This window comes from Hyla sarda, unplaced genomic scaffold (assembly GCF_029499605.1).
Source record: "Hyla sarda isolate aHylSar1 unplaced genomic scaffold, aHylSar1.hap1 scaffold_1643, whole genome shotgun sequence".
Classification (NCBI taxonomy): Eukaryota; Metazoa; Chordata; class Amphibia; order Anura; family Hylidae; genus Hyla; species Hyla sarda.
In genome coordinates, this window is record NW_026608281.1 from 48,779 (window position 1) to 66,501 (window position 17,723).

The 17,723-nt window shown below is 36.7% G+C and overlaps 1 protein-coding gene across 1 annotated transcript in view; it reads right to left on the reverse strand.

The window, feature by feature from the left end:
* Positions 1-17,175, reverse strand: part of ERRFI1 (ERBB receptor feedback inhibitor 1) — a 34,162-nt gene extending 16,987 nt beyond the window's left edge. Inside the window, 1 exon segment of the mRNA XM_056552488.1 lies at positions 17,039-17,175. The gene's annotated coding sequence lies outside the window, so the exon portion shown is untranslated.
* Positions 17,176-17,723: the final 548 nt, after the last annotated feature.

Sequence of the window (17,723 nt, forward strand, 5' to 3'; positions counted from 1 at the left end):
ATAGATGGTGGCAGAGACGTCTCCTTCACCTGCCCATCACTTGCTCTCCTCTCAGGTATATACAGTATATATAGATGGTGGCAGAGACGTCTCCTTCACTGCCCATCACTTGTTCTCCTCTCAGGTATATACAGTATAATATAATATAATATATATATATATATATATATATAAATATGCAGACATCTCAGTCTTCACCTGCCCGCCGTCCTCACAGCGTATTTTTAGCTCGCCTATATCACCCTGTCCTACACACCCAGGACTTGCTGTAGTATTTTTATGACTAATGGGGAGGAAATACTGTACTAAGTGAATGAGCAAGAGGTTATTTAGACTATTTGGATGTAATGGAGGTGAAGATAGCAAACAATGACACAATAGACTCCGTGAGGCACGAATCCTCCTGCAAACTTGTTTGTGCTGTCAGAGTTATGTGACCTATTTGCAGCCGGTTCTGGTAGAAGACATAGAATAGTGATGTGAGAGTCACCAGGAAGAATGGGGGGAACATGAAGGTCCCAAACGCTGCTGAAACCACAAAACATGTCTAATGTAACACACTGCGGCAAGATGTCATCCTTACACAAGTCACTGTTCATATTATCCTGATTTTTAACATATTTGTGGTAGGAACATTACTCCTAGCTATAGAGTCTGCAGGACCCCATTGCGGTTCTTATGTGTGCTTAGGGTTGTGTGGGACCCCGCCACTATTACATGTGTCCCCGCCACTATTCTCTTATCTAGAAGGGAGCCTGTGGGTACCTACTGTTTGTCCTATGTGGCGGCATTATATGTGACCACATTACTGTTCTCGCCTGGTTGGGGGGGGGGGGCCTCTGGGTTTCTACCATTGTTCTCTTATGTGGCAGGGGTGATGTGAGAACCCATTACTGTTCTCTTATCTGGTACAGAGACGGTAGTTCTCTACCATTGTTTTTTTTTTTTTTTTTAAATGGGGCAGGTGGGGTGATATGTCACCCCGTTACGGTTCTCTTGTCTGGTAGGGGGGGCTCTGGGTTTCCACCACTGTTCTCTTATGTGGCAGGGATAAGTGACCCCCATAACTGTTCCCTGAGGTGACAAGGGCCATGTTGGTCCCCAACAGTGTTTTTTTTTCTGGGGTCTGTGAAACCCCATTGTTATCCTATAATGTGATAGGAAGCGGGCCCTAACATAACATGTATTTAATATGCTGCCATACATAACGGGAATCAGTTCTGTGCATCTGTGGAAATTAATTTTTTTTTGTGGCTTTTACAATAATAAAAAATCATCATTTATTCCCACAGCAGATAAGAAGAGACCCGACGCTTATATCCCCAAACCTGAACCGTGCTCTGGGAGTCCAAATCTCTGCAAGAAACATGGTCTCCTCCTCACAGACGGTTTCTTCAGGAGTCAATAAGTGAAGCCATCGCTTATATTTAACCACCATGTTATGTGACAGGAGGAAATCCAATAGTGACATCAGATTGCGGATAATAAAAGGCTATTGTATAATCCAGGAGCCACCACTCAGTCCCAGGAGCCACTGATCTGTGGAGCACGGTCAGTCCCTGAAGCCACTGGTCAGTTTTGTACCAATAAACATCTCACCTACCAAACCGAACCTTTGGGGTTATGGCCTATAATTAACACCGAAAAGGAGAAAAACCAACTTGCTATAAAAAGTGCGAGAACACTTTCTAAATTAGAACCCCAATAACGTGTACCAATCAGTGCACACAAATACATAAGGTCATTATAAATCCATATACTTTATTAAACTCACAAAGTTAAAACATACATAGAAAAGTACAGAATGCGTAAAATAAGAGGCACTGGATCACTATAGAAAGGCAGGTATAAGTCTGTGTGTGATATAATATACCGGAATACACCCCCTGAGGAAGCATTTTAGAAGCGAAACGATCGTTTGGGTTGGTAGGTATGGTCTGGCATTCTTGATAGTTTGCTTGGGCATTGGGCTATGTTCTCTCCCATTTGACACAGTCTTATACTGCGGTTTACCTGTATTCTTAACCCTTATTGCCATTTATTCAGGTGATTATTCCGGTATATTATATCACACACAGACTTATACCTGCCTTTCTATAGTGATCCAGTGCCTCTTATTTTACGCATTCTGTACTTTTCTATGTTTGTTTTAACTTTGTGAGTTTAATAAAGTATATGGATTTATAATGACCTTATGTATTTGTGAGCACTGATTGGGTACACGTTATTGGGGTTCTAGTTATGGCCTATAAACAAAACTATAGATCTACAACTTGCATCATTCTATCTATAATGTCACCGGTTACATCTAGGAAAACCTAAAACAAATGTAACAGCAATACAGTATACTATAGTATAAATCATACAAGACAATACAGTATACTATAGTATAAATCATACAAGACAATACAGTATACTATAGTATAAATCATACAAGACAATACAGTATACTATAGTATAAATCATACAAGACAATACAGTATACTATAGTATAAATCATACAAGACAATACAGTATACTATAGTATAAATCATACAAGACAATACAGTATACTATAGTATAAATCATACAAGACAATACAGTATACTATAGTATAAATCATACAAGACAATACAGTATACTATAGTATAAATCATAAGACAATACAGTATACTATAGTATAAATCATATAAGACAATACAGTATACTATAGTATAAATCATATAAGACAATACAATATACTATAGTATAAATCATACAAGACAATACAGTATACTATAGTATAAATCATACAAGACAATACAGTATACTATAGTATAAATCATAAGACAATACAGTATACTATAGTATAAATCATAAGACAATACAGTATACTATAGTATAAATCATAAGACAATACAATATACTATAGTATAAATCATACAAGACAATACAGTATACTATAGTATAAATCATACAAGACAATACAGTATACTATAGTATAAATCATACAAGACAATACAGTATACTATAGTATAAATCATAAGACAATACAATATACTATAGTATAAATCATACAAGACAATACAATATACTATAGTATAAATCATACAAGACAATACAGTATACTATAGTATAAATCATACAAGACAATACAATATACTATAGTATAAATCATAAGACAATACAGTATACTATAGTATAAATCATACAAGACAATACAATATACTATAGTATAAATCATACAAGACAATACAGTATACTATAGTATAAATCATAAGACAATACAGTATACTATAGTATAAATCATATAAGACAATATAATACAATCGCAGTAGCCACACATTACCAGGCCCATATAATATCTCAATTTGAGACCCAGACGGGTTATAATGGGGCGAGAGATACAAAGTTTCTACTTCATTATTACATCCTTCCTAATCTACTCACAACTATGTTTCCCAACCAGGGTGTCTCCAGCTGTTGCAAAACTACATCTCCTAGCATGCCCGGACAGCCAAAGGCTGGAGACACCCTGGTTGGGAAACATTGACTTACTTTATAACGTCTGGTACCATCATGTAACTTACTGTATCTGCTCCATTTATGACGACCAATGGCCAGACTGGAGAAGATAGAGTATATATATATATATATATATATATATATATATATATATATATATATATATATATATATATATATATATAGCGCCGCCATACATGACCCCTACTGTAGGTCCAGTCTCCCTACATTACAGCAAAGATCTGATCTTCTATTTTATAATGACAATGAGTTCCACAATCTCTTTCCATAGGCACTATATACGTGGTTCAGCTTATAAATCCTTCTATATCCCTCATCTTGGGCCATGATGGACCAACAGGTGACTATAGGACTATACTGCAGTAATAAGCCCCCGCAGCAATAATAAGCCCCCGCAGTCACATGCACCAAAGTCATATGCGCCAAAGTCACATGCTCCGCAGTCACGTTCTGTAGTAACATGATTTGCCGCAGCAATAATAAGCCCCCGCAGCAATAATAAGCCCCCGCAGTGTTGTGAAGCTATTGATAAAGAATCAGATTACCGTACTATTCAAAACCTCTGCACGTTCCATCACTATTTACTGAATGAAGTAATCTGAAGACAACATGACGGAGCCGATATCCCCTGATCCCCAACATGACGGAGCCGATATCCCCTGATCCCCCAACATGACGGAGCCGATATCCCCTGATCCCCCAACATGACGGAGCCGATATCCCCTGATCCCCAACATGACGGAGCCGATATCCCCTGATCCCCAACATGACGGAGCCGATATCCCCTGATACCCAACATGACGGAGCCGATATCATCTGATACCCCAACATGACGGAGCCGATATCCCCTGATCCCCAACATGACGGAGCCGATATCCCCTGATCCCCAACATGACGGAGCCGATATCATCTGATACCCCAACATGACGGAGCCGATATCATCTGATACCCCAACATGACGGAGCCGATATCATCTGATACCCCAACATGACGGAGCCGATATCCCCTGATCCCCAACATGACGGAGCAGATATCCCCTGATACCCAACATGACGGAGCCGCTATCATCTGATACCCCAACATGACGGAGCAGATATCCCCTGATACCCAACATGACGGAGCCGATATCATCTGATACCCCAACATGACGGAGCAGATATCCCCTGATCCCCAACATGACGGAGCCGATATCCCCTGATACCCAACATGACGGAGCCGATATCCCGATACCCCAACATGACGGAGCCGATATCATCTGATACCCCAACATGACGGAGCCGATATCCCCTGATACCCCAACATGACGGAGCCGATATCCCGATACCCCAACATGACGGAGCCGATATCCCCTGATACCCCAACATGACGGAGCCAATATCATCTGATCCCCAACATGACGGAGCCGATATCCCCTGATCCCCAACATGACGGAGCCGATATCATCTGATCCCCAACATGACGGAGCCGATATCATCTGATCCCCCAACATGACGGAGCCGATATCCCCTGATCCCCAACATGACGGAGCCGATATCATCTGATCCCCAACATGACGGAGCCGATATCATCTGATCCCCAACATGACGGAGCCGATATCATCTAATACCCCAACATGACGGAGCCAATATCATCTGATCCCCAACATGACGGAGCCGATATCCCCTGATCCCCAACATGACTGGGGACAAAAAGTCACAGTATTGGGTGCAGGTATTGTTACTGGCAGCTGCAGTCATGACTACAAAGGGTTAATGGCACCAGACTCTTTACCATAAGGGGCAGATAGTATGGGTGTATACGGCGCCGCTCAGGGTCAGAGTCCGGCTCGTATGTTTGCGATGCCGATTACTGTAGGATCGTCCTGAAATAAACAAGGAGAGAACCGGCCTCACCTTCCTTCACCCCTGACAGTTGCTTCGCAACCGTTCCTGTCCTACCTGTGTGGCCGGTGCTCCTCCAATAGGGACACGCCCCTTAAAGGGACACAGCCCCAAATCTACTCGACATGTGGAATTCATTAAACTTACAATTTATTTACAGATAAAGTTACTTTGAGCTCGTACGGCGGTGTTACCTGTATATTATATATAGTGCACATATAGGGGGTTACATTGTCTTACCTGTATATTATATATAGTGCACATATAGGGGGTTACATTGTGTTACCTGTATATTATATATAGTGCACATATAGGGGGTTACATTGTGTTACCTGTATATTATATATAGTGCACATATAGGGGGTTACATTGTGTTACCTGTATATTATATATAGTGCACATATAGGGGTTACATTGTGTTACCTGTATATTATAGTGCACATATAGGGGGTTACATTGTGTTACCTGTATATTATAGTGCACATATAGGGATTACATTGTGTTACCTGTATATTATATATATAGTGCACATATAGGGATTACATTGTGTTACCTGTATATTATATATAGTGCACATATAGGGATTACATTGTGTTACCTGTATATTATATACAGTGCACATATAGGGGGTTACATTGTGTTACCTGTATATTATATATAGTGCACATATAGGGGGTTACATTGTGTTACCTGTATATTATATATAGTGCACATATAGGGGGTTACATTGTGTTACCTGTAGATTATATATAGTGCACATATAGGGATTACATTGTGTTACCTGTATATTATATATAGTGCACATATAGGGGGTTACATTGTGTTACCTGTATATTATATATAGTGCACATATAGGGGGTTACATTGTGTTACCTGTATATTATAGTGCACATATAGGGGTTACATTGTGTTACCTGTATAATATATATATATATATAGTGCACATATAGGGGTTACATTGTGTTACCTGTATATTATATATATATAGTGCACATATAGGGATTACATTGTGTTACCTGTATATTATATATATAGTGCACATATAGGGGATTACATTGTGTTACCAGTATAATATATATAGTGCACATATAGGGATTACATTGTGTTACCTGTATATTATATATAGTGCACATATAGGGGGTTACATTGTGTTACCTGTATATTATATATATATATATATATATATATATATATATATATATATATAGTGCACATATAGGGATTACATTGTGTTACCTGTATATTATATATATATATAGTGCACATATAGGGGTTACATTGTGTTACCTGTATATTATATATAGTGCACATATAGGGATTACATTGTGTTACCTGTATATTATATATAGTGCACATATAGGGATTACATTGTGTTACCTGTATATTATATATAGTGCACATATAGGGGATTACATTGTGTTACCTGTATATTATATATATAGTGCACATATAGGGATTACATTGTGTTACCTGTATATTATATATATAGTGCACATATAGGGATTACATTGTGTTACCTGTATATTATATATATAGTGCACATATAGGGATTACATTGTGTTACCTGTATATTATATATAGTGCACATATAGGGATTACATTGTGTTACCTGTATATTATATATAGTGCACATATAGGGGGTTACATTGTGTTACCTGTATATTATATATATATATATATATATAGTGCACATATAGGGGGTTACATTGTGTTACCTGTATATTATATATAGTGCACATATAGGGATTACATTGTGTTACCTGTATATTATATATAGTGCACATATAGGGATTACATTGTGTTACCTGTATATTATATATAGTGCACATATAGGGGATTACATTGTGTTACCTGTATATTATATATAGTGCACATATAGGGATTACATTGTGTTACCTGTATATTATATATAGTGCACATATAGGGATTACATTGTGTTACCTGTATATTATATATAGTGCACATATAGGGATTACATTGTGTTACCTGTATATTATATATATAGTGCACATATAGGGATTACATTGTGTTACCTGTATATTATATATATAGTGCACATATAGGGGATTACATTGTGTTCCCTGTATATTATATATATATAGTGCACATATAGGGATTACATTGTGTTACCTGTATATTATATATAGTGCACATATAGGGATTACATTGTGTTACCTGTATATTATATATAGTGCACATATAGGGGGTTACATTGTGTTACCTGTATATTATATATAGTGCACATATAGGGGGTTACATTGTGTTACCTGTATATTATATATATAGTGCACATATAGGGGGTTACATTGTGTTACCTGTATATTAAATATAGTGCACATATAGGGGGTTACATTGTGTTACCTGTATATTATATATATAGTGCACATATAGGGGGTTACATTGTGTTACCTGTATATTATATATATAGTGCACATATAGGGGGTTACATTGTGTTACCTGTATATTATATATATAGTGCACATATAGGGGATTACATTGTGTTACCTGTATATTATATATAGTGCACATATAGGGATTACATTGTGTTACCTGTATATTATATATAGTGCACATATAGGGGGTTACATTGTGTTACCTGTATATTATATATAGTGCACATATAGGGGGTTACATTGTGTTACCTGTATATTATATATATAGTGCACATATAGGGGGTTACATTGTGTTACCTGTATATTATATATATAGTGCACATATAGGGATTACATTGTGTTACCTGTATATTATATATAGTGCACATATAGGGGGTTACATTGTGTTACCTGTATATTATATATAGTGCACATATAGGGGTTACATTGTGTTACCTGTATATTATATATAGTGCACATATAGGGGGTTACATTGTGTTACCTGTATATTATATATAGTGCACATATAGGGGATTACATTGTGTTACCTGTATATTATATATAGTGCACATATAGGGATTACATTGTGTTACCTGTATATTATATATAGTGCACATATAGGGGGTTACATTGTGTTACCTGTAGATTATATATAGTGCACATATAGGGGGTTACATTGTGTTACCTGTATATTATATATAGTGCACATATAGGGATTACATTGTGTTACCTGTATATTATATATAGTGCACATATAGGGGATTACATTGTGTTACCTGTATATTATATATAGTGCACATATAGGGATTACATTGTGTTACCTGTATATATATATATATATATATATATATAGTGCACATATAGGGGGTTACATTGTGTTACCTGTATATTATATATAGTGCACATATAGGGGATTACATTGTGTTACCTGTATATTATATATATAGTGCACATATATGGATTACATTGTGTTACCTGTATATTATATATAGTGCACATATAGGGATTACATTGTGTTACCTGTATATTATATATAGTGCACATATAGGGGGTTACATTGTGTTACCAGTATATTATATATAGTGCACATATAGGGATTACATTGTGTTACCTGTATATTATATATAGTGCACATATAGGGGGTTACATTGTGTTACCTGTATATTATATATAGTGCACATCTAGGGGTTACATTGTGTTACCTGTATATTATATATAGTGCACATATAGGGATTACATTGTGTTACCTGTATATTATATATAGTGCACATATAGGGGGTTACATTGTGTTACCTGTATATTATATATAGTGCACATATAGGGGATTACATTGTGTTACCTGTATATTATATATAGTGCACATATAGGGATTACATTGTGTTACCTGTATATTATATATAGTGCACATATAGGGGGTTACATTGTGTTACCTGTATATTATATATATATAGTGCACATATAGGGGGTTACATTGTGTTACCTGTATATTATATATAGTGCACATATAGGGATTACATTGTGTTACCTGTATATTATATATATAGTGCACATATAGGGATTACATTGTGTTACCTGTATATTATATATAGTGCACATATAGGGATTACATTGTGTTACCTGTATATTATATATATAGTGCACATATAGGGATTACATTGTGTTACCTGTATATTATATATAGTGCACATATAGGGATTACATTGTGTTACCTGTATATTATATATATAGTGCACATATAGGGGATTACATTGTTACCTGTATATTATATATAGTGCACATATAGGGGATTACATTGTGTTCCCTGTATATTATATATAGTGCACATATAGGGATTACATTATGTTACCTGTATATTATATATAGTGCACATATAGGGGGTTACATTGTTACCTGTATATTATATATAGTGCACATATAGGGATTACATTGTGTTACCTGTATATTATATATAGTGCACATATAGGGGATTACATTGTGTTACCTGTATATTATATATATAATGCACATATAGGGGATTACATTGTGTTACCTGTATATTATATATAGTGCACATATAGGGGATTACATTGTGTTACCTGTATATTATATATAGTGCACATATAGGGATTACATTGTGTTACCTGTATATTATATATAGTGCACATATAGGGATTACATTGTGTTACCTGTATATTATATATAGTGCACATATAGGGATTACATTGTGTTACCTGTATATTATATATATATAGTGCACATATAGGGATTACATTGTGTTACCTGTATATTATATATATAGTGCACATATAGGGGATTACATTGTGTTCCCTGTATATTATATATATATAGTGCACATATAGGGATTACATTGTGTTACCTGTATATTATATATAGTGCACATATAGGGATTACATTGTGTTACCTGTATATTATATATAGTGCACATATAGGGGGTTACATTGTGTTACCTGTATATTATATATATAGTGCACATATAGGGGGTTACATTGTGTTACCTGTATATTATATATATAGTGCACATATAGGGGGTTACATTGTGTTACCTGTATATTATATATAGTGCACATATAGGGGGTTACATTGTGTTACCTGTATATTATATATATAGTGCACATATAGGGGGTTACATTGTGTTACCTGTATATTATATATATAGTGCACATATAGGGGATTACATTGTGTTACCTGTATATTATATATAGTGCACATATAGGGGGTTACATTGTGTTACCTGTATATTATATATATAGTGCACATATAGGGGATTACATTGTGTTACCTGTATATTATATATAGTGCACATATAGGGATTACATTGTGTTACCTGTATATTATATATAGTGCACATATAGGGGGTTACATTGTGTTACCTGTATATTATATATAGTGCACATATAGGGGGTTACATTGTGTTACCTGTATATTATATATATATAGTGCACATATAGGGGATTACATTGTGTTACCTGTATATTATATATAGTGCACATATAGGGGGTTACATTGTGTTACCTGTATATTATATATATATAGTGCACATATAGGGGATTACATTGTGTTACCTGTATATTATATATATAGTGCACATATAGGGGGTTACATTGTGTTACCTGTATATTATATATAGTGCACATATAGGGGGTTACATTGTGTTACCTGTATATTATATATAGTGCACATATAGGGGGTTACATTGTGTTACCTGTAGATTATATATAGTGCACATATAGGGGGTTACATTGTGTTACCTGTATATTATATATAGTGCACATATAGGGATTACATTGTGTTACCTGTAGATTATATATAGTGCACATATAGGGATTACATTGTGTTACCTGTATATTATATATAGTGCACATATAGGGATTACATTGTGTTACCTGTATATTATATATAGTGCACATATAGGGGATTACATTGTGTTACCTGTATATTATATATAGTGCACATATAGGGATTACATTGTGTTACCTGTATATTATATATATAGTGCACATATAGGGGATTACATTGTGTTACCAGTATATTATATATAGTGCACATATAGGGATTACATTGTGTTACCTGTATATTATATATAGTGCACATATAGGGGTTACATTGTGTTACCTGTATATTATATATAGTGCACATATAGGGGGTTACATTGTGTTACCTGTATATTATATATAGTGCACATATAGGGATTACATTGTGTTACCTGTATATTATATATAGTGCACATATAGGGGATTACATTGTGTTACCTGTATATTATATATAGTGCACATATAGGGATTACATTGTGTTACCTGTATATTATATATAGTGCACATATAGGGGGTTACATTGTGTTACCTGTATATTATATATATATATATATATATAGTGCACATATAGGGGGTTACATTGTGTTACCTGTATATTATATATAGTGCACATATAGGGATTACATTGTGTTACCTGTATATTATATATAGTGCACATATAGGGATTACATTGTGTTACCTGTATATTATATATAGTGCACATATAGGGGATTACATTGTGTTACCTGTATATTATATATATAGTGCACATATAGGGATTACATTGTGTTACCTGTATATTATATATATAGTGCACATATAGGGATTACATTGTGTTACCTGTATATTATATATAGTGCACATATAGGGATTACATTGTGTTACCTGTATATTATATATAGTGCACATATAGGGGATTACATTGTTACCTGTATATTATATATATAGTGCACATATAGGGATTACATTGTATTACCTGTATATTATATATAGTGCACATATAGGGATTACATTGTGTTACCTGTATATTATATATAGTGCACATATAGGGGGTTACATTGTGTTACCAGTATATTATATATATATATATATATATATATATATAGTGCACATATAGGGGATTACATTGTGTTACCTGTATATTATATATAGTGCACATATAGGGGATTACATTGTGTTACCTGTATATTATATATATATATAGTGCACATATAGGGGGTTACATTGTGTTACCTGTATATTATATATAGTGCACATATAGGGATTACATTGTGTTACCTGTATATTATATATAGTGCACATATAGGGATTACATTGTGTTACCTGTATATTATATATAGTGCACATATAGGGGATTACATTGTGTTACCTGTATATTATATATATAGTGCACATATAGGGATTACATTGTGTTACCTGTATATTATATATAGTGCACATATAGGGGATTACATTGTTACCTGTATATTATATATATAGTGCACATATAGGGATTACATTGTATTACCTGTATATTATATATAGTGCACATATAGGGATTACATTGTGTTCCCTGTATATTATATATAGTGCACATATAGGGGATTACATTGTGTTACCTGTATATTATATATAGTGCACATATAGGGGATTACATTGTGTTACCTGTATATTATATATAGTGCACATATAGGGGGTTACATTGTGTTACCTGTATATTATATATAGTGCACATATAGGGGGTTACATTGTGTTACCTGTATATTATATATATAGTGCACATATAAGGGGTTACATTGTGTTACCTGTATATTATATATAGTGCACATATAGGGATTACATTGTGTTACCTGTATATTATATATAGTGCACATATAGGGATTACATTGTGTTACCTGTATATTATATATAGTGCACATATAGGGGATTACATTGTGTTACCTGTATATTATATATATAGTGCACATATAGGGATTACATTGTGTTACCTGTATATTATATATATATATAGTGCACATATAGGGGGTTACATTGTGTTACCTGTATATTATATATATAGTGCACATATAGGGATTACATTGTGTTACCTGTATATTATATATAGTGCACATATAGGGGATTACATTGTTACCTGTATATTATATATATAGTGCACATATAGGGATTACATTGTATTACCTGTATATTATATATAGTGCACATATAGGGATTACATTGTGTTACCTGTATATTATATATAGTGCACATATAGGGATTACATTGTGTTACCTGTATATTATATATAGTGCACATATAGGGGATTTCATTGTGTTACCTGTATATTATATATAGTGCACATATAGGGGATTACATTGTGTTACCTGTATATTATATATAGTGCACATATAGGGATTACATTGTGTTACCTGTATATTATATATAGTGCACATATAGGGATTACATTGTGTTACCTGTATATTATATATAGTGCACATATAGGGGATTTCATTGTGTTACCTGTATATTATATATATAGTGCACATATAGGGATTATATTGTGTTACCTGTATATTATATATAGTGCACATATAGGGGATTACATTGTGTTACCTGTATATTATATATAGTGCACATATAGGGATTACATTGTGTTACCTGTATATTATATATATAGTGCACATATAGGGATTACATTGTGTTACCTGTATATTATATATAGTGCACATATAGGGGATTACATTGTGTTACCTGTATATTATATATATAGTGCACATATAGGGATTACATTGTGTTACCTGTATATTATATATATAGTGCACATATAGGGATTACATTGTGTTACCTGTATATTATATATAGTGCACATATAGGGGGTTACATTGTGTTCCCTGTATATTATATATAGTGCACATATAGGGGATTACATTGTTACCTGTATATTATATATATAGTGCACATATAGGGATTACATTGTGTTACCTGTATATTATATATATAGTGCACATATAGGGATTACATTGTGTTACCTGTATATTATATATAGTGCACATATAGGGGGTTACATTGTGTTACCTGTATATTATATATAGTGCACATATAGGGATTACATTGTGTTACCTGTATATTATATATAGTGCACATATAGGGGGTTACATTGTGTTACCTGTATATTATATATAGTGCACATATAGGGATTACATTGTGTTACCTGTATATTATATATAGTGCACATATAGGGGATTACATTGTGTTACCTGTATATATATATATATATATATAGTGCACATATAGGGGGTTACATTGTGTTACCTGTATATTATATATAGTGCACATATAGGGGGTTACATTGTGTTACCTGTATATTATATATATAGTGCACATATAGGGGTTACATTGTGTTACCTGTATATTATATATAGTGCACATATAGGGGGTTACATTGTGTTACCTGTATATTATATATAGTGCACATATAGGGGGTTACATTGTGTTACCTGTATATTATATATATAGTGCACATATAGGGGTTACATTGTGTTACCTGTATATTATATATAGTGCACATATAGGGGTTACATTGTGTTACCTGTATATTATATATAGTGCACATATAGGGGGTTACATTGTGTTACCTGTATATTATATATAGTGCACATATAGGGGGTTACATTGTGTTACCTGTATATTATATATATAGTGCACATATAGGGGTTACATTGTGTTACCTGTATATTATATATAGTGCACATATAGGGGGTTACATTGTGTTACCTGTATATTATATATAGTGCACATATAGGGGGTTACATTGTGTTACCTGTATATTATATATATAGTGCACATATAGGGATTACATTGTGTTACCTGTATATTATATATAGTGCACATATAGGGATTACATTGTGTTACCTGTATATTATATATAGTGCACATATAGGGGGTTACATTGTGTTACCTGTATATTATAGTGCACATATAGGGGGTTACATTGTGTTACCTGTATATTATATATATAGTGCACATATAGGGATTACATTGTGTTACCTGTATATTATATATAGTGCACATATAGGGATTACATTGTGTTACCTGTATATTATATATAGTGCACATATAGGGATTACATTGTGTTACCTGTATATTATATATAGTGCACATATAGGGGGTTACATTGTGTTACCTGTATATTATATATAGTGCACATATAGGGATTACATTGTGTTCCCTATAGGGGGTCCTCACGTACAGTATATATGAGAAGACTAAATATACTATATACAGGGGGTAGATGTCTCCTATAGGGGGTCCTCACGTACTATATATATATATATATATATATATATATATATATATATATATATATATATATATATATATATATATATATATATATATATATATATATATATATATATATGAAGACTATATACAGGGGGTAGATGTCTCCTATAGGGGGTCCGCATGTACTACCACCACCGCCACAACCACCATTCCTCCTCCGTATACAGTCAGCAGTGTGGTATATATTTATACCTCTAGTATTACAGGTGAACCTACCGTCTTAAGGAAAGACTTCAATGACAAATTCAGCTCCGCTACAACTGATCTGCTCAGATCCCAATGTACAATAAGGCTACTGACCGCACAGCGGGGCTTTATTTTCCTGTCAGACACATGTCCGTCGGTGCCCGGTGTGAGGTGTCCGTCGGTGCCCGGTGTGAGGTGTCCGTCGGTGCCCGGTGTGAGGTGCCCGGTGTGAGGTGTCCGGTGTGAGGTGTCCGGTGTGAGGTGCCCGGTGTGAGGTGTCCGTCGGTGCCCAGTGTGAGGTGTCCGTCGGTGCCCGGTGTGAGGTGTCCGTCGGTGCCCGGTGTGAGGTGTCCGTCGGTGCCCGGTGTGAGGTGCCCGGTGTGAGGTGTCCGGCAGTGCCCGGTGTGAGGTGTCCGGTGTGAGGTGTCCGTCTGTGTCCGGTGTGAGGTGTCCGGTGTGAGGTGTCCGGTGTGAGGTGTCCGGTGTGAGGTGTCCGGTGTGAGGTGTCCGGTGTGAGGTGTCCGGTGTGAGGTGTCCGGTGTGAGGTGTCCGTCTGTGTCCGGTGTGAGGTGTCCGGTGTGAGGTGTCCGGCAGTGTCCGGTGTGAGGTGTCCGGTGTGAGGTGTCCGGCAGTGTCCGGTGTGAGGTGTCCGGTGTGAGGTGTCCGGTGTGAGGTGTCCGGTGTGAGGTGTCCGGTGTGAGGTGTCCGGTGTGAGGTGTCCGGTGTGAGGTGTCCGGTGTGAGGTGTCCGTCTGTGTCCGGTGTGAGGTGCCCGGTGTGAGGTGCCCGGTGTGAGGTGTCCGGTGTGAGGTGTCCGTCAGTGCCCGGTGTCCGTCAGTGCCCGGTGTGAGGTGTCCGTCAGTGCCCGGTGTGAGGTGTCCGTCAGTGCCCGGTGTGAGGTGTCCGTCAGTGCCCGGTGTCCGTCAGTGCCCGGTGTGAGGTGCCCGGTGTGAGGTGTCCGTCGGTGCCCGGTGTGAGGTGCCCGGTGTGAGGTGTCCGTCTGTGTCCGGTGTGAGGTGTCCGTCAGTGCCCGGTGTGAGGTGCCCGGTGTGAGGTGTCCGTCGGTGCCCGGTGTGAGGTGTCCGTCAGTGCCCGGTGTGAGGTGCCCGGTGTGAGGTGTCCGTCGGTGCCCGGTGTGAGGTGTCCGTCAGTGCCCGGTGTGAGGTGTCCGTCAGTGCCCGGTGTGAGGTGTCCGTCAGTGCCCGGTGTGAGGTGTCCGTCAGTGCCCGGTGTGAGGTGTCCGTCAGTGCCCGGTGTGAGGTGCCCGGTGTGAGGTGTCCGTCGGTGCCCGGTGTGAGGTGTCCGTCAGTGCCCGGTGTGAGGTGTCCGTCAGTGCCCGGTGTGAGGTGCCCGGTGTGAGGTGTCCGTCAGTGCCCGGTGTGAGGTGTCCGTCAGTGCCCGGTGTGAGGTGTCCGTCGGTGCCCGGTGTGAGGTGTCCGTCAGTGCCCGGTGTGAGGTGTCCGTCAGAGCCCGGTGTGAGGTGTCCGTCACTGTCCGGCGGCTCGTACCTGGCCTCAGCTCATGATTACTCCTCCGGGACTATTGCGCCTTTTCCTTCGTGTTCCGGTTCCACAATCCTGATCATTCCCGGCGGATCGGTCCGGTGCGCGGTTATTATGTCCTGTGAGTGACTGCAGTGTAATCCTCCGCGCTCCACAGGGAGTTTATATGAATGGGATGGGCAATGACGTCACACGGGACGCCTACCAGTGGGCCCACACTCTTAAAAGGGCAACAGCCTGTGTATGATGGGGGAGGGGCAGAGTGAGAACAGTGTGTGTGCATGTATATGTATGTATATATATGAGAGTGTGTGTATATATATATATATGAGTGTATGTGTGTGTGTGTATATATATATGAGAGTGTGTGTATATATATATATATGAGTGTATGTGTGTGTGTGTATATATATATGAGTGTATGTGTGTGTGTGTATATATGAGTGTATGTGTGTGTATATATATATATATATATATATATATGAGTGTATGTGTGTGTGTATATATATATGAGTGTATGTGTGTGTATATATATATGAGTGTATGTGTATATATATATATATGAGTGTATGTGTGTATATATATATATGAGTGTATGTGTGTGTATATATATATATATGAGTGTATGTGTGTGTATATATATATATATATATGAGTGTATGTGTGTGTGTATATATATATGAGTGTATGT